Below are 10,691 nucleotides of genomic sequence, written 5' to 3'. Positions count from 1 at the left end.
AATCCCAGCACCCGTGCACCGTCCTTCAACCGCTCCGGGTTCTTGCACTCCAACCCGAACTGCGCTAGTTGTTCTCTTACATGGGTCGCGGGCACCACGTCCTCGTTGACAAAAATGTCATCGATGTAAGCAGATGCTGCGCGGCTTACAACTTCTTCCTGAGACAATACTTCGCTGATACTTGCTCTCATGATCAGGGGAGCCACATTAAAACCGAACCCCAGACGGGTCGGGCAATATTTCTTCCCATCGATTTCCACAGTCTGGTATGGCCACAGTGTCTCATGGACCCGAACTTGTAGGTATGCTCTCCTGAGGTCCAGTAGAGACACATTAGCACCTTTTTGTCTCCATTCGCGCAGCTTAGCCGCACAAACATCTGCGTTGGCCGTAAACGCGTCTACGTAATGATTTAGGTCCCGGTAGTCCATTACCGGGCGCACTTTGGCTTTGTTCTGCTGCATCACAGCCATCGGGGGAATTAGGCCTTTGAGAGGTCCCAATTTGTCCTCTGGGTACGGCACGAGCCAACCATTATCTATCCAGGTGCGGAGCTCCTGCGTGTATTCTTCACGGATTTCTGCCGGCACTGGGTATTCTGACACTCGATTGTGTAGTCTTTCAGGGGGGTGGTCCTCAGACCACTTCCACGATGCGGTCCACGTTCGGTTTTGATGATCAAAAGTGGCGGTGAAATCTGGTTCATTAATAAAAATGGCTGCGCATTTAATATTTTTCCTGTCGCCCAGCCGCACTGATCCTGTAGGGTTGACAACGACACCGCCCAGAGATTTTATGGCGTCGATCCCTTGAAGTAAGTCAAACCCCAGCGGTTTGCCACGCACCACCAACACATCGATTCTGGCAGACACATCTTCGTCAGTGGACACAGAGACCGCTCCAACACCGCAGCATGCATGGGACATTCCACCAATCGTTTTGACATCTACGTTCGTTTTTCTCCAAGACCGACACCGGTCTGCATGTAAAATATTCCTAGAGCATCCTGTATCAATAAGCGCCAAACATCGCGTCCCGACAACGTGGATGCTTATCACCGGGAGCGTCGTGCTCGCATCTTGGTGGGGAAGGAGACTGAAGCTTATGCGTTCTCCCCGTGCTCGTTTCCCGAGCAATTCCGAGCCCAGTGTCCACTCTCACCGAAACGGTAACACCGTGCTCCACGTTTTCGACAGTCCTTTGCAAAGTAGCCTTTCGTATTGCACTTGAAACAGGTCACACTAACAGGAGTATTCTGGGCCCTGTGGTTGTTGGGTGAGCGTGTGGCCGCAACCACGTCCTGATTGTGTTCCCCAGTCGTCGTCAAAATTCTTGCTATCGGCATTAGTTCCCCCATGGTCAGGACTTTGATGTTCGGCACCTGTTGAAGATCTATTGAGATAGCGTCAGGGAACCCAGTGACGAAAGTCAATTTTGTGAGTCTCTCTAAGCCATCTCCTGTGAATCCGGCCAATCCAACCAACTGCCTGATTTTGTTGGCGTAAACATCCACGCGTTCGCCAGCCCATCTAACCATAGTTATTTTTCTGTATGCTGCAAACGCGTCGTCGGTAAATGCCTCCTTTAATCGGGCCTCAATCTGGTCTATTTCTCTTTGATCGTCCTCCTCCATTTCCATGTAGAGGGCCAGTGTATCACCTTCCAGATATAAAGGTAGCAGACTCGCTACATCATCCACCTGCTGAAGTTGTGCGACAAGTCTCACTTTTTTCAGACATGCCACAACGTCTCCCTCGCCAGAGAACGGCTTGATAATATCGCTGCTTATCCGCACCTTCGCCATAGTCGTGCCGAAAGAGCTTGAAACAAAAATGTAGTAGGCAAAACAAAAAACAAAAATACAACCAAAAACAGACGGAACAAAAACTCGCTTCTCGCAGACACGTGGGTCGTAACAATCATAATCTACTCACCAGAATCACCTATACACAATATGCAGAACGCTCCCTCTCCTTTCCCGTGTCCTGCCTTTATAGCGGCTGGGAACGACATATTTGCATAATCGCGCGAGAGCAGACGTGATTCAACGATAATTACATTGGGTAAACGCTAATAAAAGCCCATGGACGCCATCTTGAAACTCTCTCTTTCGCTCAGCCCAAAACAGACGTATCCGAGGTAAGCTCTCTATTTCTCATTTTGGTTACTGCTAATTCTGCTACACATATATAGTTGCTAATCGAAACATATACAGTTACTAGTCGAAACATATATAGTCGCTAGTCGAAACATATACAGTTACTAGTCGAAACATATATAGTCGCTAGTCGAAACATATATATAGTTACTAGTCGAAACATATATAATCGCTAGTCGAATCATAATATAGTTACTAGCCGAAACATATATACTTGCTAGTCGAAACATATATAGTTACTAGTCGAAACATATATAGTTAGTAGTCGAAACATATATAGTTAGTAGTCGAAACATATATAGCTGCAAGTCGAAACATATATAGCTGCAAGTCGAAACATATATATTTACTAGTCGAAACATATATAGTCGCTAGTTGAAACATAGTCTTTAGTCGAAACATATATAGTTACTAGTCGAAACATATATAGTTACTAGTCGAAACATATATAGTTGGTAATCAAAACATATATAGTTGCTAGTCGAAACATATATAGTTACTAGTCGGAACATATATAGTCGCTAGTTGAAACATATATATATAGTTACTAGTCGAAACATATATAATCGCTAGTCGAAACATAATATAGTTAGTAGTCGAAACATATATAGTTGCTAGTCGAAACATATATAGTCTTTAGTCGAAACATATATAGTTACTAGTCGAAACATATATAGTCGCTAGTCGAAACATATATAGTTGCTAGTCGAAACATATATAGTTGCTAGTCGAAACATATATAGTTGCTAGTCGAAACATATATAGTCGCTAGTCGAAACATATATAGTTGCTAGTCGAAACATATATAGTTGCTAGTCGAAACATATATAGTTGCTAGTCGAAACATATATACTTGCTAGTCGAAACATATATAGTCGCTAGTCGAAACATATATAGTTGCTAGTCGAAACATATATAGTTGCTAGTCGAAACATATATAGTTGCTAGTCGAAACATATATAGTCTTTAGTCGAAACATATATAGTTGCTAGTCGAAACATATATAGTCGCTAGTCGAAACATATATAGTTGCTAGTCGAAACATATAGTTGCTAGTCGAAATATTTTACGACGAGCAATTTATTGTTAATACTTGTAGATGTGAAGGAGAAAGTCATCGAGTATACGTAATGGCTGGTCGAAGATTGTAAACAGAAAAAGTATTTGTAGATAATCAAAAGCGAATTTGTCAAAATCTTTGGAGTAAAGAATGAGTTGCGACGTTGGACGAAAGGGCACAGATTACTAAATTGCTAAGCCGAGTTTTTTATACTCTATGTGCCAGAGAGGGACTTTTGACTGGCACCTCCTCAGATGGGGCAACGGTATATAAGTATGAAGTGAGAAGATGTATTTGCTGGTCGAAATTGTCTCATTAATTTTCATATGTTAATTCTTGGTTAAATATCTCTTGATTAAATAAATTTAGTAAAAGGAAGGTTCTGATTGGTCGAATATTGTGCGGCCATTTTTTTTTTTTTTTTTTTTTTTTTTTTTTTTACAACTACATAATGTATTACTTAGGAAGGAAGGAAAAATAAACATATATAATCGCTAGTAGAATATTTTACGACGAGCTTTCATTTGTTAATACTTCGTCCTTGAGAGGAACGGTGTGATAGCGTATACGTAGTCGCTGGCTGAACATTGTAAATAGTTCGTCTGTGCGCGGAAGCGAATTGGCAAAATATTATCCTCATATCACATCCAATCCCAACTGAATCCATTTATAGATTTTGGTACACAAGTTTTCACTTTGAAGATCTTTATCGATATCTTCCCAATTTTAGAGGAGACTTCTTTCGACAAGAAATTCTATTTACGGAAAGTGCGTAGAAAAGTCTATGTCGATGCGCTTGTCAATAGATTTACATATACAATAGATATGGGCGTGGGTAAATTATTTTTTAAAGCGTAAATTATTTACAGCGAAATATATATATATTTTTTTTTACATAGGTATAACCACTTATCAAGGCCAGAGACCACTCGAGGATAAGGGTTTAAAGTATACAGTAGTCAATTGGACAATATAGTAATCGTTAGTAATAGAAATTCGGTAAATTTCTTAACTTAAGTGGAACGACTCACCAAGAACTTGTTTAGGTTGGACTTGAAGAGAACCATATCGTAGTCAGCTGGAAAGCAGAGAAACGGAAGACAATTCCACAGGCGTGCAGTTCTAAGAAAGAAACTTTTTTCATTGAATCTATTTTTAGGTTTAGGCACAGATAAAGAGTGAGGGGAATTATTGAAAGTGTTTTCAGCTAGACGAGTGTTTCTTGTGAAAGTTTGGATCCCACCATTTTTGCAGCGGTCTTGGCAACAGATTTGATGTTCGTGTTTCATTTAAGATCAGGAGTAAAGGCCAAGCCCAGAAGCTTGTCAAAACATGAGGCCTCCCCAAGACGAGAGCTTTTCATTTCAATTGATGCCAGATGGGGATCAGAACGTTACAGCTTAGTATTTAAATATAAGTGTAGATTACTAGAAATAATTAATACAATAAATGAATATAGGTAAGAGGATGATTTTTAAAGGATAAAATATAAAAAAAAATTATAAGTGAATAAGATAGATAAATAAATGGTAGAATAGGGGGATTAATTTTTTTTAATAGGGTAAAAAGTATAAAATAGTATAAAATCGAAAAATATTAACAAATCTATAAGAAGTGCAAAGTTATCTATAAATATAAAAGCGAAAATGTATGTATGTTTGTATGTGTGTTCGCTTTTTCTGTATGTCTACAAAAGGCTTTTTTTCAGAGAAGCGGTCGGTCGGTACACAACTTTTTAAAACTTTTTATATCACATATAAATCGTAATATCTCAGAGTAAACAACGAAGTTCGCCTGTCTATTTAATTTGCTCGACTTTGGGAAGATAAATATTCAACATTTGTCGCTTGCCGCATGTGGGTTAGTCTTTTTCCTATAACATCTTGGGAAGCGTTCCCGCAGTAAATAAAATACTATTCCGCAGTCAAACTTGACCTCATTAAGTCATTAAAACGGGCAACTGCCAAATCCAAGTAATTAAATAAATTCAAACGTGTTTCCGTTAGCATCTCGCGGTGGAGCAATGGTTAACGTCGCGCGTTCTTTTTTTTGGGGGGGGTCACATTTTAATTTACAACTTTGCCGCAACGGTTCGGGTTCGATCCTCATATTTACCTACCAAAACATTTTTTAACCCCCACCCCCACCCCGGAGTGTCCACACACACCTCCAAACACTCGGGCAACGCCGGGTACCCATCGCTAGTTAAATATAAAAAAATAATGAGTAAATATAAAAAATAAGTTTAAAAAAGCCAAGTAAAAAAATGAAATAAAATAAAATGAAAATTCGATGATAAGGAAAAAAAATTCCAGTAGGAGAAAGTTCTTACGTAGCAAAGGTGTAGAGATGTTTCCTAAAAGTTTGTAGGTCCTTAGGTGAAATGTAGTGTCAATATACTTTTTTAATTTTTCAATGGACAGAAGCTCCGCTGTGAGAATTTCAATCCAGTTTAAACGGTAATTCAAGGTAGCGTGTGGCGGTCGATGACGGAAATTTTAAAATCTTTTCTGAATATTAAAGCCGGAACGAGAATATAATAAATGGCTGTTACCTCTCTTTATCGTGAAAAAATGGTCTGAATCGGCGATTAAATACAGGATACATCTGTGACTCAAAATTTCTCGGCGTGGAGTGAAAATATGCATGGATGATATAAGAAGCCCTGAGTTTAAGTTGCGTATTAAAAAAATCATCAAAGTATTGTTATAATTAGTTCTAGGAATAATCCTTGGTTATATCTAAGTGAATGCAAAAATGTTAGGATTATAATTGTGGCACAGTTCGTGAGTTTGGTAGTTGTGAGTTTGGTAGTTGTGAGTTTGGTAGTTGTGGGTTTGGTAGTTGTGGGTTTGGTAGTTGTGGGTTTGGTAGTTGAAGACCAATGTTTAAAAATAAATATTTATGGGGGGAAATATGCTTATTCAATTATATTTCACGTTTTATTTATACCAATCTGTTAATTTATAAAGCTCGATGTTACTACAGAGCATATATAGTGATAATGATAATAATAATAATAATAATAATAATAATAATAATAATAATAATAATAATAATAATAATAAAGATACATATAAAAAATAAGGTTGAAAAAATATAAGAGTGAAAAGACTATAAGTTAAAAAAAAAGAGTTTGTGGTAAGATTTGGGGAAGTAGCCTATGGTCTAGAAACTACAATACATAATACATTATTATTATTATTATTATTATTATTATTATTATTATTATTATTATTATTATTATTATTGGCTCACACGGAGCTTTCACACAGGGCATCAAAGATATCTCCTTGAAAACAGCCTGTGTGGTGTTCCCTGGAGGGTGAGTGACAACAAGTCTCCCCAGATTTCTAGTACTCTCCACTTCTTTCGATAGTATTTGCAAATAAATTTGCATTGTCACAACAGCTGCTTGCCATTGATTTCTCATTGCTAGCAGCTATTGGTCTTCATTTCACTGTGGCAAGCCTCCCCAAGGTCCCAGCTCTCCTCGCACTCATCCAGCAAAGGTTCAATCAGTGCTCTTTCTCTCTCCTCGATCTTTCCTTCCTCCTTGGCTCTACTTGGCTGTTTCTCACATTGGGGAGGGGCAGATTAAGATATACAACTTCAATGTTTTTGGTTCCATATAGCGATTCATGATTTGTCTTTGCAGCAGTTTGTCTAGCCACTGCTTGTTGCTCATGTGTGTTAGTCTCCATATTCAAGGGATTCCTTAATATATCAGCTGTTTTAATTATCGTTGCTCGCTGTATTTTTCCAGTCATTCCTTTGATATCAATTTCTCACATTCTTCTTCAAAGTTTTTTCGGGATTTTTCCTAGTGCATCTACTATTATAGGTATTATTTTGATTTTCTTCATTTTCCCTATCCCTTTCAGCTCTCTGGCTAGCTATGTGCATTTGCTCCGTTTCTCCTTTTCTTTGATATTTATCCTGTGATCGGCTGGAACAGCAAAGTTTACGAGTTGACAGAACTTTTCTTTCTTGTTAATTATTATGACATCCGGATCTGGGATGGGTTTATCAGTTTGTATGTCCATGTCCCATGGGATTTTGTGGTTCTCGTTTTCAAGTACTGTTGCCGGCTTATGTTTGTACCACATCTCTGTGCAGTTGCTTGCATAATTCCCAGTGTACTGCCTTTCCCACTTGGTCGCAGCTGTTCTTGTATGTCTTCTGGGCCAGTTTGCCGCATTCACTTACTATAGTGTTTATTGTTTCGTCTCTTTGTCCACGGGATCTGCATTTACTGTTTTCTTGTGTTTTGTCGGTCTTTGCTTTGATGTGGTTAGTTCTTATAATTATATTATTATTAGTATTATTATTATTATTAGTAGTAGTAGTAGTAGTAGTAGTAGTAGTAGTAGTAGTAGTAGTAGTAGTAGTAGTAGTAGTAGTAGTTTCATTCCTATCATTATTATTATTTTAAGCGCTTTAATTTTTATTACTGGAAATTTTAATTTTAAATTTTAAATTATTAACCTCGTTGTGATTAATATGATTTATGTCTAAGAGAATACAGTCTTATTACCTTTACATGAGGTCGTGTAAGATTTTTATTAATTCTTTTCGCACATATGTGCGTACATCTGTGTATGTGTCCGGCTGGATTGCTGGTACACATATATGTATATGTATGTATGCCTCACTGAAACCCCTGTTTTTTAAGTTGTCTTTATCCAACACCCTTACGTTGACTTCTTTCTTTGACACGTTAATTTAAACACTCTTAAACTTAGTAAATTTCAAATGTTGTCACCCGCATTCCTTATAGTGATGTAAGCACACTGATCCCTTCGTTCTTCCTCTGTCGTTCTGTTCTTTCTTTCTTCTTTTTTTCCTTTTCTCCTTTTCTTTTTAGCTCTTGTTTCTTTTACACTTTTTTTTTTATCTCTTCCTACTCTTATTCGAGCTACTCCATCTTGGCCTTTTGGTCAAGATCAAAGTGTAGTATCTGTTCTTCCGATGCTGCACTTCATTTTCTTGTTCTCTTTCGGTGGAGGAGAAATCCTTCACGACTGAGACAATTTTTATTTTTGTACCTTTTCTCCACGTAAAAAAAAACGACCCTGGTGTCTAACTCTGTACCGTGGGGAGGCATAGTAAATAGGTACTCTTTCAATTATGATGAGCGACGTTTGTTTTGTTCTTTTGTAAACCAATTATCCGAACAATATATTATATATATATATTGTATTTTGTGTACAGAAAGTTGTTAAATGAGACAAGTCATTGGTACCGTCGGTTTCAAGCCCGATAATAAGGACGGTTTAAGATATCCATATTAAGCTCTCTTAAGACAATGCTCATCTATCTGATACTCATCTAGATGAGTATTGGCTGAATAGAGCTTGATAATTAAATACAAAATATAAATACGCTCTTATTTTCGGATTTTTCTTTTAATTGAGCACTCTGCTGGATTTCTTTTTCCAAAAAAACTAATCCTATATATATATATATATATATATATATATATATATATATATATATATATATATATATATATATTGTATATATATATATATATATATATTGTATATATATATATATATATCAACGTATTCAAGACTGATTACAAATGAATTTAATGGGGTTATTAAAAGTGCTCAACAAAAGAAGAGTGTGATATATTGTTTATTAATATAAAAAAAAATTACATAGTCGAGGCAGTGGATATATTAACGTTCTAGACAAGCGATCGGTTAAAACCAGAAGTTTTCTTCAGGCGACTTAATAAATGGTTGTTTTCTACCGAAGAACCTAGTCCTTATATATATATATATATATATATATATATATATATATATATATATATATATATATATATATATATATATATATAGAGAGAGAGAGAGAGAGAGAGAGAGAGAGAGAGAGGTGTTGTTTGTTTTTGTTTTTGCGATATGTTTTGAACGACTTCGCTTTTTTGGGAAAGTGCATTTTTTACCTAAATGCGTGTTGGGAATAAATTTCCTTTTAACCAATTTGGTACCCCCATATGGAGAGCTGCATATATATTGTTTTTTAAAATATAATTATCCACTGACACGTGTTTTGTCGTCTACCACTCATCAGCCACTCTGATGAGTCGTATACGACGAGATACGTGTCAGTGGATAATTATATTTTTTAAAACTATATATATATATATATATATATATATATATATATATATATATAGATATAGATAGATAGATAGATAGATAGATAGATAGATATAGATATATATATATATATATTATGTTAGATCAGTAAGGGATTCTTTATCCACTTGCATCGATTTCCATTCCTGCCAGAGAACTATTCGTTGTAAAGATATTTCTTTTCCCAATGCAGATGGCACGTCTTTCTTTTCGATGTAGCCTGGTTTGCTATGCTATTTCCAGTCAGCAAGTGGGGATATTTCGCTTATATTCAGGTCACTGCGCTTGTCACTTAACGTTTTGTTTCCCAATGAAATATTCCAATAATAGAAATTAGGATATGATAAGAAAACCAGAAATGATATTTGTCCTTTCTTACTAAAACAATCATATCTTATGTACGCGCACACACACACACACACAAACACACACAAACACACACATACATACATATATATATATATATATATATATATATATATATATATATATTCATTATCTGAAAGTACTTCTTTTAAACTACTCGGCCTAACGTTCACAGAAAACATGAGTTGGAACAATTACATTGAGAGCATTGCCAGGACCACTGAGAAGAAGGTAGGCTCTCTCTACCGTGCTCGAAAGCTACTAACGCCTGAAAGTATCCTGTACCTCTATAAGGCCACCATTCGCGATTGTATAGAGTATTGTTGTCATATTTGTGCTGGTGCATCTGCTACTAGTCTCTCACTCCTAGACAAGGTTCAAAAGAGAGTCGCTAGCAGTATCAGAATTTTTGTAGGAATTTTTGACACCCCTAACACGAAACTGCGAATACAATATAAAAATCTCGTAATTTCTCTGTTAAAAGTGGGTTATTTATTTTCTTTATGGATTATACTTCCAAAATAAACTATTACAGTTGTTTTAAAAGTAATAAAAATATTTTTTTTTTAAAAACAGTAATGAATTTTCCGAACTCAATATTTTTCAATTTTTAAACTCAATATTTTTAAATTTTTAAATTTTAAAAATCTATCAAAATTTTTCTATTGATTCTATTTTTACGATATTTTCAGGGTCAATGTGAAATTTTATGTTCTTTCCAATAAACCGAATATAATATTTTAGACAAACGTTTTTTTTTAAATTCACGCCCCCCCCCAAGTGTCACCCATTTTCAACTTTCTCTTAAAAAGTAAATAATTAATTTATGTCGTGGAGTTTTATATATCACAAATTGAAAAGAAAAGGTCAATAAATAATATATTCAAATTTAAAACAAAAAAAAATCGCTTTTTTAGAAATTTACCTGTAAAGTCCGAAGTTTTAAACCTTATTT

At 36.0% G+C, this 10,691-nt stretch overlaps 1 pseudogene; it reads left to right on the top strand.

Annotated features, from left to right (window-relative positions):
* Positions 1 to 8,138: 8,138 nt before the first annotated feature.
* On the top strand, positions 8,139 to 8,271 carry LOC145244107 (U2 spliceosomal RNA; annotated as a pseudogene).
* Positions 8,272 to 10,691: the final 2,420 nt, after the last annotated feature.

This window comes from Euprymna scolopes, chromosome 22 (assembly GCF_053919585.1).
Source record: "Euprymna scolopes isolate OS-2025 chromosome 22, ASM5391958v1, whole genome shotgun sequence".
Lineage (NCBI taxonomy): Eukaryota > Metazoa > Mollusca > Cephalopoda > Sepiida > Sepiolidae > Euprymna > Euprymna scolopes.
The sequence above is the reverse complement of the archived record's forward strand: the minus strand, read 5'-3'. Positions and strand labels throughout refer to the sequence as shown.